The sequence below is a fragment of the Scyliorhinus canicula genome, chromosome 21 (genome assembly GCF_902713615.1).
Source record: "Scyliorhinus canicula chromosome 21, sScyCan1.1, whole genome shotgun sequence".
Taxonomy (NCBI): domain Eukaryota; kingdom Metazoa; phylum Chordata; class Chondrichthyes; order Carcharhiniformes; family Scyliorhinidae; genus Scyliorhinus; species Scyliorhinus canicula.
In genome coordinates this window covers 38426474-38442988 of record NC_052166.1, presented here as the reverse complement: position 1 = coordinate 38442988, position 16515 = coordinate 38426474, and positions in this window count along the sequence as shown.

Genomic DNA, 16515 nt, shown 5'->3' with positions numbered 1-16515 from the left:
TCCCACCACGGCAAATGGTGAAATTTGAAGCCAAAAAGAAGGACATTGTTTTCTAAGATACCTGGAACACTGTGCTCAGGGGGACGTATGAGTCCGGAAGGCAATCAGGTTTGAAGCAAGAAGAGGCTTTGGGACCTGGTGCGCAACATTGATGCAAATGAGCAGCCTGTTGAAGAAATGCTTCCACAGATTGCTGATATTTTGTTGCTGGCGTGGTGAGTTCTGCGTGTAAGTGGCATGTCACAGCGGGTTGAACGCGTTGGAAGTCCAGGGTGCTCAACCGCACCTTGAGCGCCAGTGGAATATGTGGATGCCAGGATTTCCGATGAGATTGGGCTGTGTGGGAGGGGCCTGCACAGCTCCGGCTCCTGGACGGAGAATGGCACTGATATGTGGAACAAACAATGAGTAACACATTGATGAACAGACCATTTCTGCAACAAAGTTCTGCACATGATGAAACATTCTCAGGCTTATCCTCCATTTCTGTTGAGGAACCTGTGAGGGGTGATACCGTGTGCATTGTTCCTTTTGTGAAAAATGAGGTAATATGGAATGGTGACATTTCCTTGTTGATTAATGGTTACTATGATCGGTGGAATATTACGTAGTCAATTTCCGAATCTTTGTTAATGTTGACCGATTTTGCTAATAAAATATTACTTAAGTGGTGCTGCAGGTTGTGTTTGCTGCTGCTTGTAGCTGCAAATGCCTAGAGGCTGCTGCTGCTGTTTCCTTCTTTGTCGCCGAAAAGAAGGACAAATTTTCTGAGATACATGGAACCTGGATCACTGTGCTCAGGGGGACGTATGAGTCCGAAGGCAATCAGGTTTGAAGCAAGAAGACGCTGTGGGACCTGGTGTATAACAGCGATGCAAATGAGCAGCCTGATGAAGATGTTGAAGAAATGCTTTTGCAGCAAAACCAGCTTTCGTTGCTGGTGTGGTGAATGCTACATATAGCTGGCACATTGCCGCAGGTCAAACATGCTGGAAGTCAAGGATGTTCAACTGCACCTTGATTGTCAGTTGAATATGTGAATGTCAGGATTTGGTTCCGATGAGTTTGGGCTGTGTGGAGGGCCTGCACAGCTGTGGCACATGGACAGAGAATAGCATTGATATGTGAAACAAGTAACACATTCACGGACAGATCATTTCTACAACAAAGTTCTGGACAAGATAAGGCATTCTCAAGTGGGTTAGCATTCTAATCAAACTATGTAACTCGGACACTTTGCCTGAACACTGGAGGCAGCAGCCACATAGGCAGCAGCCAACAATCAAACACTCTAGAGCTGGGATTCAGTACTGGGGATATCCCACAGCTAGAGGGTGTGTGTGGATCAGGAGAGGGCATCTGAGCTCTGACCCTCTAATGCTCTCAGCAGGGGTTAGGGGTCTAGGGGCTTCTGCTGTGGCAGGGGGTCCTCCAGTACAACTGAATTGGTGCATGGCATTCTGAGAGAAGGAGGGACCTGTTAAGATAGAGAGGCCCAGGGATGTGAGGAATCCTCATTGGTCTTTCTCGTTCTCCAATTCCTTACAGCAGCCAAAATGGATGGTATTGTTGACGACGCAGCGGGAGATCTCACAGTGCTGGTAGCAGCCCAGGCGGCCACATAAGACAGCAGTGCGAAGCAGGTTGGAGGTGGCACAGGTGCAGGGGGCCGCCACTCACCCTCCTGTGGTTGCCACCCTAGTATCATTGGCCTCGATGCCACGCATTGTCGGCGCCATCTCCTATGCCAGTAGCTTTTGGGACTTCTCCAATCAACTGCCAGAGTGTCGCTGCCATCCTCTCCTGTATCTCACGGCCATGCCCTAGCATCTGCTTCAGCTCGAGGATAACCTGGTCCAGAGGCTCAGCATCTGACTGGGACCCAGCTGAGTCCTGGGATCCAGCAGACCCCTGACTGCTATTCCCCCCTGGATGTTCCTGCCTCCACCCGATGTGCATCACCAGATTGTGACTAAGAAGCCCGCCCACTAATGTCATCTACCGGGGGGTGTCTCTAAGCTGATGGAAGGTGGGTGATAGCTGTGATGGGCCGATGGTGGTATCCTATGAGCTGTCCTCCGAGGTGTTCTGTTGGGTGGCGGGGGTGGCAGTAGTTGGGGGGAGGTCCTGGATGGCCCTATCAGGTGGAGATCCTGCGACAGAATGAAAATGTGGTCAGTGAGGAGGAAGGCCATTTTGGCTGACATAGAGAACTTACTTGAGACAGGTTACCTGGGTGAAGGGGCGGTGGACCTTCACCTCTGTGGCACAGGCCAACCTTGTTGTCGGTGACCGCTCTATCTCCTTGGCCATTGCCACGGTCTCCTGAGCTCGTTTCTCAAAGGAGCTGAGGCTGGGCCCTTTCCTGCTTGTTATGGGCCAGTTTCTCCTGCGGGCACAGAGAGGGGCATTGCAAGCCACAACACTTGATGAATCAGGCAGTGTCTATGGCAGGTGGCAGGTGTGGACGCCGCTCATGGGCATGGAGGAGTTGTGCTGTGGGTGTCAGGGTGTGCTGGGACACGCACGGTGTTATGCTGTGGGGTGGGGTTGCGAGGTGCCAGCTGCCGACTTGTCAGGGAGGTCAGGGGGGTGGCAGGTGGGCTGATGCCGGGGGGCAGGTGTTAACTTACCCTCAGGAGGTCGTTGGTCTTCCAATGTTGGACAGTCCTCCTGGTCACGCTTCCCGAACTGACGGCTGCTCCCATAGCCTCCCAGGCAGCATTGGTGGCTCTGTTGCTTGTAACCCCCTGAAGGAAACAGGGTGTCCGGTCTCACCTCCACGGCTGCATAGGATTGAGTTCAGAGGGAGCGTATATGAGCAGCTCCCCCTTATTAGCAGGGAGCTGCCGGGCTCAGTTCTGGCGAATCAGCTGGCAGGACTGCCAGTTCGGCCGTGAAGCTCGTGGGGGATCATTTTCAGCACTATGTGCCGTTAAATACTGGCCAAGGTCTCACTGGCCTGGCCATCGGGAAGCACTCGGGAAGTCGCGCACGATAAGACACTCAGAACCTTTCCCGTTAAATTGCGCCCGCTGCATTTTAACTTAAGCAAGTTGGTCATGGGAGTGGAATGGGGATGATGTAATTAATGTGAGGAGCCAGGGCTGTAGCAGACAGTTGAGTTAGTTTGGCTGGAAGCTGTGTGATAAACCGCGGCTTCTGCAGAAGGCTGCCAGATTCAGCATTAATCTGACAGGATCTTTCTCTTCAAGCGATTGCTAACTCTGACCTGTGATGGGATTTGCTTGATTGGAGATAAAGAAGATGTCAGTTAGAATTTAACTGTTCTCTTTTATTTTTAAGCATTAGTTTATTGGTTTTATAAGCTAGCTTTCTGTGATCTTAAGGTTGTGAAATACTGTGTTAATAATGTTTGTTTTAATACACAATATCCCTAATTTTGCATGGAATCACTTCTGGAGCGATTTATCCTTTTCTCAGATTTACAAATTAAAGAAAAGTATTGGGGTTCCTGTCCGGTATCCTAACAAATGTTGGGGTCTGCTCCGGAATTCGAATAATTGCCATTTCCATTGTCTCAACAACAAGGCTACCCACTATTCTGCTGGACAGCGCTTGTCCTAGCGCTCTCGCCTAAGAGCAGACAGATGATTGAAAGTAAGCAGGTCGTGGCTGAGGATTTTGAGCACTACGTGAAGGTATTACTCTTTACTTGTTGCTGGAGATTTAAACACACTTTGGGAGACATTTTTAATCAGAGTTTGCCAGCATTCTATCAACCTTTATCTCAGAAATTCTCTCAGGACTTGACCCCAAAATTGTAAATGCAGTGCCGCCTTTCCTTACTGCACTCCTTATAGGAGTCTCCAGGAGAAAGGGAGTGCTGGGGCACATGCAGCTTGCTCGGAGGCCCCTTGATCTGAAAGAGGAATGGGTCATGGGCATGAGGCTAGGGAGAGCAGCACCAGCTACTGCAGGAGACAGGAACAGGGTAGCAAAGTGGAGTCCTCCCCCCACATACCGGCATAGGACGCCCCTCCTCCTCTGGACCTTCTCCACCAGGGTATTCGGGTTTGATAGGTAGAATGAGGCCACAATCAGATCAGTCTTGGGCTTATTGAATGACGGAGCAGGCTGGAGGGGCCAAATGGATTACCCCTGCTCCATATATATATCTGCATATTTGAGATCTTGTGTGCTCTCTCACTCAAACATCCCCGAACCTGCTGCTACGTGTCAGTCTGCTCACTCCACAACCTCAGACTAAGTGGCCACTTGGAACCCACACAAGCTTCTTCTTGAAGATTGCGTCTAATCAACCCTTGAGCGCAAAACGTGCACTGTCTGATTCAACTTCCAGGCAACTAGGCCTAAAACTGCATTCTAAAATCAGACTTTCAAAATGGCCTGTCTCATTATGGACAGCACGGTAGCACAGTGGGTAGCACCAGTTGCTTCACAGCTCCAGGGTCCCAGGTTTGAGCCCCACTTGGGTCACTGTGCGTACTTGGTACGTTCTCCCCGTGTCTGCGCGGGATTCCTCCGGGTGCTCCGGTTTCCACCCACAGTCAAAAATGTGCAGGTTAGGTGGATTGGCCATGCTAAATTGCCCTTGTGTCCAAAAAAGATTAGTTGGGGTTACGGGGATAGGAAGTGTGGGGATAGGGTGGAGGTATGGGCTTGGGTGGGGTGCTCTTTCCAAGGGCCGGTGCGGACTCAATGGGCCGAATGGCCTCCTTCTGCACTGTAAATTCTATGATTTCTCCATGATATCTCTGATCAGGCAACCCCGATTTAGCTCCGCTTGCCACCCTTTCACCAAAATAAAGCTCATGGACGTAAGAATTAGCACAAAGCAAACTGAACAAATTCTGTCACGGGTTAAAGGTAGACATTACACGAGGACAAGACAGTTACTATCAGAAAAACACAAATTTAAAATAATCCACATTTTAGTGCATAAAGTTAAAGGTATTTAAGAAATAAAAACACCATTATTTTTGTAACTTGTGGCAGAGCAAGGCTTAGTTTCCATCACACTAATAGGTAAATATACACTTAACACAGTTTTAAGACACGTGGAGATGGTCATCAAAGGTTCAAAATCATCAACCTTGGAATGTGCTTCCAGGGTAGGAACAAAGAAGAGTCCAGGTAGTGTGGGAATATCTACCGCTGCCTCAGATATATGTTACATTCTGAAGCCACTTGATGGCACAGAATATACTGGTCCATGTACTCCCATCAAGATCAAATTCTGACTGGAAGCCAGTTTCATGTCCAGGCTTGATAACACGTCTTGGAACTTGGAAAGTGTCATGATATGCTGACAGGCACTTAATGAGATACAGACAGGCAGCTAATGGGCACCGAGAACAGGACATAACCAATCAGCATGCAGAACACTTGGGAGGTGGTTTCCCACTATAAAAGGCACGAGGCACTCACACTCCGCCTCGTTCCACTCGGGACATCTACAGAGTGAGTCCAGTGTACATATCATGTAGCGCACACAGCACGTGGAGAAGAGCTAGTCTGGTTCAGTCTAGATAGAGAAATCGCAGCTAGGTTAGCAGAGTGTCGAACTCACATAGAACTGTGCTAACTGTGACAGGTTCAATAAATCAAGTTGAACTAAACTCAAGGTCTAGAGTCGACTTGAGTTATAGCTGCATCCAGTTGCAGCCCATGTTATCTCAACGTGCTTAACACGACTGAAAGTATAACAATGGGTAGTTAGTGATGACAAATCAGCTTGAATGCCCATTTGGGCAGAGATCTAATGAGGCCAGCATTAGAGATGTATTAGACCACAGTCTCTCTCCTTCACTACTAGGCTTGTTTATGTTTCTCTCTCTCGCTAAGTTAATGGCTCGAGCAAGTTGCTCACAATTTCTCGATTGTAACCAGCAATTGTGAATCAATCCAGGAGGTGGCAGTATTTCACAGTTAAGGAATGCAATGGGCCCAGCATGAAATCAAGGCCAGGATTTTACGTTTAAAGTTGGGGTGCTCCCAGCCTGGAAGCGTGTAAAATTGCACGAGAAGGCATCGGCGCGCATCCCGATGTCACCGCATCCTCGTGTGATATTTTAGTCAGCGAGCGGGTGCCAGTCGGAGGCACGCCCACCGACAATCAAGAAGCCAATTTAAATTAATTAAACATCAATGGACAGGGATTTTAAGTTGCCCGTCTGCCTTTCCGGTTAACAGTGCAGCGATTGGCCAGGTGACCTTTACGTTGAACCTGCCTCCTCATTCCAGGGCGAAATGAACTGTCAGGGCTGGAGTAGATTAATGTGCCTGTCGGAGGTCTGTGTATGACTGTGCTGCCAAGACACTCCTGGCACAGATTTAACACTGATTTATTTTTCACGGGCCTGCAGCTGCCTCAGACCTCTCTGTCCGCAGTGGCTGTCCCCCTGAGGGAGCACATTGGGAGCGCCAGCCTACATGCTCTTTTTTATTGGTGCCCGTCCTCTTCCCGCACCTTCCGGCAGCTTTTCACACAGCGGATATCACGCTGGACAGCTGTTAATTGATCATCTAGCATCAAATTGCGCTCCATGGCTGACCAGAGCAGGAAGCGCATTTCACGCCGAGTTCACGCGACCGACGAGTAAAAACGTCAGGCCCAGATCGATCTATAGACCGCTACGAATTCAGCAATTTTAGCTCACTCAGCTAAATCGCTGGCTTTTAAAGCAGACCAAGCAGGCCAGCAGCACGGTTCGATTCCCGTACCAGCCTCCCTGGACAGGCGCCGGAATGTGGCGACTAGGGGCTTTTCACAGTAACTTCATTGAAGCCTACTCGTGACAATAAGCGATTTTCATTTCATCATAGAATCATAGAATCCCTACAATGGAGAAGGAGGCCATTCGGCCCATCGAGTCTGCACCAACCCTTTGAATGAGCACTCTACCCAAATGCACTCCTCATCCACCCTGCCCTATCCCCATAACCCAGAACCTAATCTGCACATCCCTGGACTCTAAGAGGCAATTTATCCTGGCCAATCCACCTAACCTGCACATCTTTGGACTGTGGGAGAAAACCGGAGCACCCGGAGGAAACCCACGCAGACACAGGGAGAACGTACAAACTCCACAGAGTCAGAGGTCGGAATTGAACCCGGGTCCTCGATGCTGTGAGGCAGCAGTGTTAACCACAGTGCCAACCTGTCGCCCCACAATATCTGCATGCAATGTCTACATGTAATGGGTAACATATACATTTTTGGAAGCCATCGAAGGGTGGCACAGTGGTTAGCACTGCTGCCTCACAGTGCTAGGGACCTGGGTTCGATTCTGGCCTCGGGTGATGGTCTGTGCGGAGTCTGCACATTCTCCCAGTGTCTGCGTGGGTTTCCTACGGGTGCTCCGGTTTCCTCCCACAGTCCATAGTCCATGAAAGCATAGGTTAGGTGGATTGGCCATGGTAAATTACCCCTTAGCGTGCAGGTTAGGTGGGGTTACAGGATGGGAGTGGGCCTAGGTAGGGTGCTCTTTCAGTGCAGACTTGAATGGGCTGAATGACCTCCTTCTGCACTGTAGTGATTCTATGGTTCTATTGTATGATTCCATGATTGAAGCAATTTAAAAAAGGCCTACTAGAAAAGGCTGAGGAAGAGCTAAAACAGATTAACTGGTAAAAATTCTTCATTAACGCCTGAGTTGAGGACAAATGGGATCTTGTCAGAAGTCCAGTGAGGCACAGGAAGGGCAAATAGAACCTGGAACTAATAGTGGAAGACTCAAAAAAACACGGTCCTAGATGGATAAACAAGGCAATCAGAAGTGAAATAAGAAAAATGAGCTTTACAAAGCCAGCAGAGAGAAAGGTGAGTCGTTCCATTTGGAAGATTACAGGACATTTTAGAAGCACATCAGAGGTTGATCATTATCAGCTTGTCGTCCAGCCAGCTGCTAATATGTTCAGACAGAACTGCCTTTTTAAAGGTTACACTCTGATTTCCTGACAATCCAACAATTTACACCCGTTTCGGATTGGACTGCTCTTCAAAAGAACTGGTCCAGACTCGCTGGGCCATTTGACCTCCTTCTGTCTTATACTATTCTCTATCATTGTGTGCTTGAGTGTGTGCATGAGTGTGGGTGTGTGTGTGTCTACGTGTGGGTGGGTGTCTGTATGTGTGGGTGTGTTTATGTATGTGTGTGTGTATGCATGGGTATGTGTGAGTGAGTGTGTGTGAGTGAGTGTGTGTGAGTGAGTGAGTGTGTGTGACTGTGAGTGTATGTGAGTGTGTGTCTGTGCGTGAGTGTGTGTAAGTGTATGCAATTTAAAATTACCCAAAAATTACCATTTGACCCTTTCCCTCCCTTGCAAAAAATACTTGAGAGCGACTTGCCAGAGGTAGTTAAGGTATAAATCCTTAAATACAGGAGGTGTATTCAAGAAGTAAAGAGTTGTAGGTATGATTAACAACAATAAAAAGCAATCTATTCAAGGATTCAACATGGGAATTACTACTCCGATGAGTATGCACAAGAATCACTTGTTATGGCATCTCTTTTGCAGTTTCAGCATTGCTTCCATTATTGTCTTTGCAATATACAGAAAGCAATAATATTTGTAAAATCCCCTTGCAAGGAAGAGTCTGTTCATGGCAGGTTTAAGGCAGCTGCTACAAAACATGACATGCATCTCATCTGATTCTGAGGAAATACAAAATCTCTGACCAATTGCACCTGGAACGTAGAAGGGAATGAAACTACAGAATCCCAGATTTTTGCTAAGAAATGGCTTCCAGCAGTGCCAATTAATGGCCAGCTCAAACAAGGAAAATCCCAGCCATGTTCCCTGAACTTCAAGAGAACCATCATTACTGATTCTCCCACCTTCAATATCTTTGGGTATTTAGTGAAAATTGACTCATCTCCTGACCCCTCGAAGCCTTCATGTTGAAGGATCATTCAAATTTTATTGGATTGATCATTCCATTGCTAATTGACTTGGATAGATCATACAGCTCCAAGCCCCACAGATCACAGCACAATCCATAATAGAAAAGTGAACACAGTCTGACAATTTGTAGTGAGAATCTCCCCAAGCTCCAAAAAAAATGACTAAGTATGGGTGAATTGCGATCTGGATTGGTCCTGTATCGATTCGGGCCCAAAATGACAATCAGGTCAGAGAATATTGGGAGAGGCAGAAAACAAGAACCACACCAGGGATCTCACACTAGCGTGGCAAGAAACCAATTATCACCAATTAAGTCCTATTTCCATCCAATTAACGAAAGCCATCTGTCTTGGGAGTGTACCTTTAAGAAATGGGTGTTTATCAAATAGCTGCAGTGATGTTATTGTTTGGATGGAGCTGGGTTGTGTCTCTGGCTTTTAATTTCATTTGGAGCTGAAAGCTGTTTGTGGCTTTTTGTTTTACTTTCATTTTAGGCAGTTGAAAGCTGAATTCAGACAAGGAAGGTTCATTTTGTCTCTCCCTCTGTATGTTAACAGATCACTTGATAATTAAAAAGTGATAACTGTCTTGTGTAAATAATTCATCCATGCTGCTTTGTTAAAAAGGGGGTTTGGCTCATGATTATTGTTAGGAACATTATTAAGGGTTACATATAGAGTACTGTATCTATGGCGGGTAGTTGTGTTGGTAGTTGACAGAATGTTTACTGTGTTTATAAAATGTTAATGGAATTCAAAGAATAAACATTGTTTTGTTTAAAAATACTTAAGGGCTCTGTTGCATAACACCTGGAAAGTAGACCCTTGTGCTCCTCATAACCAAAATCTATTAAAAGGTGTCAGTCAGGTAAACTCCATGATATACTTTGGAGTTTTCATAAACCCTGGCCCATAACACACCCCATATCCATTGGCCTCCCGTCATTCATCGGCCTCCCCAGCAGGTGGTCATGCTGACGGCAATTAGTACTCCTTTTGAAAAACATGAACCTTGTGGAATTGCTCCTCTGGGAGCCAAGGAGGTCTGGAGGCACTGGGCTTGCCACCCCAGTGCTCTTCCCCGGGTAGGGGAACCCCTCGCAGGGGTGGGCCACCATGGGTGGGTAGAGGGGGATTCTTATGTCCAGCATGCTTCCGCCAGTCTGGGCCCTCTCCCAGCGATTGTGGGAGAGCTTTTCCTGAGGAGACACAGAGAGGACATCATTTTTAAAAAAAAATAAATTTAGTGTACCCAATCATTTTTCCAATTAAGGGGCAATTTAGCGTGGCCAATCCACCTAGCTTGCACGTTTTTGGGTTGTGGGTGGCGAAACCCACGCAGACACGGGGAGAATGTGCAAACTCCACACGGACAGTGACCCAGAGCCGGGATCGAACCTGGGACCTCAGCGCTGTGAGGCGGTTGTGCTAACCACTATGCCACCGTGCTGCCCGAGAGGGCATCATTAACCACACACGTGGCTCACATTGGTGGGGGTGGTGACGAAACGGTTGAGGGGGTTGAAGGGGGAGGGATTGGAGGGAGGGTTGGGGGTCGCATGGAGAGTTGGGGGCGGAGGCTCGCATGGGCGCGGAAAGGTCTCAGGAGGGTGGGGTGGGGGGTATTGGTGTCTACTCACACATACCGACCTTTTTCACCTGGTCACACACTCGACGCTCACAGCCGCCACCACCTCGTCCCAGGCAACACTGGCTACCCATGGCTGACCCTCCGGGACCCTCGGGGGTACAGGACATCCCTCCTGGCATCCACTGCGTATAGGAGCCTCCCAGATCTGCGTCCCCAAATCTTGGGGCCGGTCTCCTCAGCACCATTGTTGTGAGCTGACTGGGGTTGGCTGAGCAAATTCCGCTCTTTGCTGCTCAGCCTTGTTAGTGGAGGGAGGGGCTGGCGAGCGTGGTGTTGGCGAATGGGCTGTTGAGCCTTCATTTGCGGTGAAAAGCTCATGGGGCCTCGTTAAGTGGACCATTCAACATTGAATAGTGTCGCCGGCCTCGTCAGGCCGAGCGTCGGGAAGTTCACGGCACTTCCCGCTCGCTACCACACTTCAAAATTTTTCTGGAGAATCGTGCCCTGGGCGCGATTCTCCTCAAATGCGGCAAGTCGTAAAGGCTGCCGTGAAACTGGCCGTGTTTCACGGCAGCCTCCACGCCCCCTCCCGGGACCCAATTCTCCCCCCCCCCCGGGTGGGGCTCGCAGCGGGGCCCCGTGAAGCACGGCATCGCGGCCTTAGTGACCGTCGCTAAGTCCGTGCGCCAAGCGTCACGACAGCTGACTCGCACGATGACATCAGCCGCACATGCGCGGGTTGGACGGCTCCAACCCACGCATGCGCGGATGATGTCATCACGCAGATGCGTCAAACCCGCGCATGCGCAGGCCGTCATGCCCCTCAGCCGCCCCGCGGACTGATCCTGCGGGGCGGCGGAAGAACAAATAGTGCGCGGCTATCGGACCCGCTGCCCGAAATCGGTGCCCACCGATCGCAGGCCCATGCCACCCTTGGCACGGCCGTGGTGCGGCCGTGCCAATCGGTGCCATGGTTGTCCGGGACGGGCACTTTGCGGCCGTTTTCACGAACACTGAAAGCAGGTGTGATCGCGGCAGTGAAAACGGCCGTAAACTCTGCGGTATTCGGCCCATCGGCCTGCGGAGAATCGCTGTTCGCCGTAAAAACGGCGAGCAGCGATTCGTGTCGGGGGGCGGCCGGAGGGGGGGAGAATAGCGGGAGGCCGTGAAAATTGTCGGGAAAGCCCTCCCGCTATTCTCCGACCCATCGTGGGCAGTGGAGAATCGCGCCCTATTACTCTCTCCACAGATACTGCTTGACAATGCATAATAATTTGATGGATCAATTCCCTACTACTGATCTCAATAATCAATAGGTAGGAATAAGATAAAGATAAAGTCGCCATAGTCCCAGATGACATAAGAACATAAGAACTAGGAGCAGGAGTTGGCCATCTGGCCCCTCGAGTCTGCTCCACCATTCGATAAGATCAAGGCTGATCTTTTTGTGGACTCAGCTCCACTTACTCGCCCACTCACCATAACCTTTTAATCCTTAACTGTTCAAAAATCTGTCTTTGCCTTAAAAACATTCAGCGAGGTAGCCTCAACTGCTTCACTGGGCAGAGAATTCCACAGATTCACGACCCTTTGGGTGAAGAAGTTCCTCCTCAACTCAGCTCTCCCTTATTTTGAGGCTATGCCCCCGAGTTATAGTTTCACCCACCAGTGGAAACAATCTCCCTGCTTCTATCCTATCTATTCCCTTCATAATTTGATATGTTTCTATAAGATCCCAATGAGTATAGTCCCAGTCGACTTAGTCTCTCCTCATAAGCTAATCCTCTCAACTCCAGTATCAACCTAGTGAAACTCCTTTGCAAACCCTCCAGTGCCGGTACATCCTTTCTCAAGGTTGCTTTTCCCTTTGAGGGGGGAGAGCTGACTGGTGGTGATTTTACCTCAGGATTACCACACCTCAGGTGAGGGGCGAAGTTAGAAGGGCCTTCATGAATAACCTCAGCCGGTACGGGAATTGAACCCTCGCTGTTAGTCTCGCTCTGCATCACGAACCAGCTGTCCAGCCAACTGAGGAAAACTGGCTCCCAACTCAATGTGTGACCCATCTGTCACTCGTGCGCATAGTGGCTTCAATGTGTACAATCTATACAATGCATTGCAGCAATTTACTAGTCATTTAGTCAACAAACCCTACCTGCTGACTCGATGGGCCAAGTGTCATCCTTCCATGTCAGAACTTGCTCTAAGACTCTATTCTGGCCTTAATCCCCAAGAAGATGGCACCAACATAGGACTGAGTGTACCACATCAACGTTTCTCTCCTCTAACTGAGGGGTCAGTTACCACAGTTACCAGTGGGCATGGATTTCAGGTGTTTGTTAGAAGGACATGAGGGGTCATGAGGAAATTCTTTTTCACCCAGAGGGTGGTGAGCATCTGGAATTCTCTGCCTGAATTATTGCTTGATTGAGGCTGAAACACTCAGCTCAGTTGTAAAGTACCTGGGCCAGCATCTGAAGTGCAGCCACCTGCAAGGCTACAGACCAAGTGCTGGAAAGTGGGATTAGAACAGGTGGTTAGTTTCTTTTCTCTCTCTCTGTTTTGGTCTAGCGCAGACCCGATGGGCTGAATGGCCTCTTTCAGTGGCGTAAAATTTCTATGCTTCTAATAACAATAATAATTTTTATTAGTTTCACAAGTAACACTGCAATGAAGTTACTGTGAAAATTCCCTCGTTGCCACACTGTGGCGCCTGTTCGGGTACACTGAGGTAAAATTCAGAATCTCCAATTCACCTAACAAGCACATCTTTTGGGGCTTGTGGAAGGAAACCGGAGCACCCGGAGGAAACCCACGCAGACACGGGGAGAACGTGCAGACTCCGCACAGACAGTGACCCAAGTCAAGAATCAAAACTGGGTCGCTGGCGCTGTGAAGCGACAGTGCTAACCAGTGTGCTACCATGCCACCCTACGTTCCCCTGCAGACACTATCTTGATGAGGACATCAGTGTTCCTACATCATCACAGGCTACGTTTTAGAATTCCCTCCAAATCAACATTCTGAGAATTCCATCAGAATGTTCAAGATGATGCCGCCAGACTCACCCAGATCTCAAGTGTATTTTTTACATTAGAATAAATGAGTCTCAAAAAGCCTCACGGTTATGAATATAATTAAAAGAACAGAGTGGGAAGAAATATGCATCAATATCAAGCCCATCAATATTAATGCAAGTCAAAGTAAGCTGTTTGAATGGTCCCAAGGTACTTTGCACGGTGGCAAAGGGAGATCATTTTTTTATTATTCATCCATGGGATGGGCAATAAATGCTGCCGCAGCCAGTGATGTCCACATCCTGAGGGCATTTAAGAATGGATCTGGAGCCACATGTAGGCCAGACTGGTTAAGGACAACAGATTTCTTTCCCAAAGGGGCATTAGTGAACCAGATGGGATTTTATGACAATGGTTTTATGGTCACCATTAGACTTCTAGTTCCAGAATTTTATTGAATTCAAATTTCCCCATCTGACATGGCAGTGTTGTATTTTATATTTTCCCCGCGTCTTGACTGTGATAGAGAAATTCAAACAGCATTCATTAGATAAGCAAAACTGAACTTTATTCACTAATTAGAACTGCTAGCAGAAATGGCAGAAACTTGGAGTCGGAAGGCAGTCAATTACAAACTGCTGAGTCCGTCCCAAGTCTGCGATATTACAGGAAAAGAAGGCGATTCTTATACATTATAGGATCAAGATAACATGAATACAGCTTGGTTAGGAATTTGATCAAAAGTAAAACATAAGTAATAATCGTTACAATGGCGTCACCTTGCTGACCTCCAGGGGACTTGAGTTTCATATCATTATCTTGTCTTTGTTTTAAGAAAGGGAAGAAGTTGTTTAGGAACAGGAAGAAATAGTTGTTCAGCTTGTTATGTATTAAGACTACTTCTAGCTCCAAGCCTTATCTAGACTCTCAGGACATGCTGTCTATGTGTATTCTGAATCTGTGTCTTAGGTTAAATTCAATTGTACCAAGAAGACTTGACTAGTTTTCCCATCATGCCATTATTTGCTTCACACAATACCACAGCAGGATTTGAACCCAAGTCTGAGATCTCTGGATTACTGGTCCAGCAACAATACCACTATGCCACTGTTTCCCCTCCTATATCATTAGGTGTTAATATTATGATGTTACCTTTGAACTGCAGATGTCAAGACAACATTGTGAGTTCCGTTTCAGAAACAATTATTTCTTTTTTTTTAATTATAAATTTAGAGCACTCAATTCATTTGTTCCAATTAAGGGCCAATTTAGTGTGACCAATACACCTAGACTGCAAATCTCTGGATGGTGGGGGCGAAGCCCACACAGACACGGGGAGAATGTGCAAACTCGACACGGACAGTGACCCAGAGCCGAGATCGAACCTGGGACCTCGGCTCCGTGAGGCAGCAGGGCTAACCTAGTGCACCACCATGCTGCCCAGCAATTATTTCTTTTAAATAAAATTAGAATACCCAATTTTTTTTTTCCAATTAAGGGACAATTTAGCATGACCAATCCACCTAGACTGCACATCTTTGGGTTGTGGGGGTGAGACCCACACAGACATGGGGAGAATGTGCAAACACCACGTGGACATTGACCCGGGGCCGGGATCGAACCTGGGTCCTCAGCGCCGTGAGGCAGCAGTGCTAACCACTGCACCACCGTGCCACCTATGAGAAGCAGTGATAAGATTTCAAAATCTCTACTCCCAAAGCCATTTGATTGATATGCTCTTTGAAAGTGAATCTGTTGTAGGCAACGGATTGTTCATATTATTTGTCCAGAGTTGACATTCTTCCTATTTTTTTTTACTGTGCCTAATAAATTGAAATTGGAGGCATTGGCAACATCTTTGTGAGAGTTTTTGTCAGCGGCTAACGCAATATATTTAACTCTCTCATTGGAAATTTTTAATAAAGTCTCATGAGACAATTGCTTGTTGGCAGTAGGTGAGGTAGCAGTCAACACTGTGGAGAAATTGCGCATTTTCAAAAGCTCAAGCTCGCATTCTGTCTTTCCTTCCTCGGGGAGACCCAGGTTTAAGTGAGATAAATGGCCAGTCACTGAGATATAACTTCACTCAAGGATAGACTCCACACACAACACATGGTCAGGGAATATTCACATATCTCCAGTCCACCCAGAAGGGAACAATCTCAGGCAAGTCAGGTTTGAGGCCGTTACAGATTACGTCAACCATATTGTTTCAATTGATTAGTCACTGCTAACAAGCAAGTCATTTTCTTGCTTAAAAATTTTTTTTTCATCATTCTTAACGGGCACGATTGAATGGAAAAATATTTAAAGTGTCATGTTTGCTGTGCTTTATGGGGTGTTTTTCGACAGACGTGTTGGCGAGATCACGGCCCCTGTTCAACAGCACTTAGTGCCAAAAATGAACCTCTACGTGTTTACCGACATTCCTGACTCCCTCGCCATCTCATTCGCCCAACTCGTTCCTCAGTAGCTATCCACTAACAAGGGGGAGTTGCTATTAAACACTTCCTCACCACTCACTCCCAGTCAACACACAAGAATGGCAGCGTGTAGACAGCTCCTCGCTTTGAGGATGCAGACTTCACAAGGCTTCTAGACGTTGTGGATGACAAGCGGGGCACCCTTTTCCCCCGGGGGCATCAGAGGACCAGCCAGGGTGAGAAATGCTGCCTGGGAGCAGCTGTCAGTGCAGACAGGATGACAAGGAGGACCGCAGCCCAATGTCGGAAGAAGACCAATGACCTCCAACGAGCTGCAAGGGTAAGTTACCACCTCTTTCCTGGCATCAGTTCCATCTGCCACCCCTCAATTTCCCAACTCCATCTCCCCCCGCCAATTCTCTGGTTGACACCTTTCATCCACCCAACATCCGAGCTTCATGTTTGCTCCTCAGAACTCCCTGGCACCCACCTGCTCATCCCCAATGTCCAGGAGCGAGTAGTGGGGGGGGGGGGGGGGGGGGAAGTAGTGGAGGGGGGGAGAGAGGGAGTAGTGGAGGGGGGGAGGGAGAGAG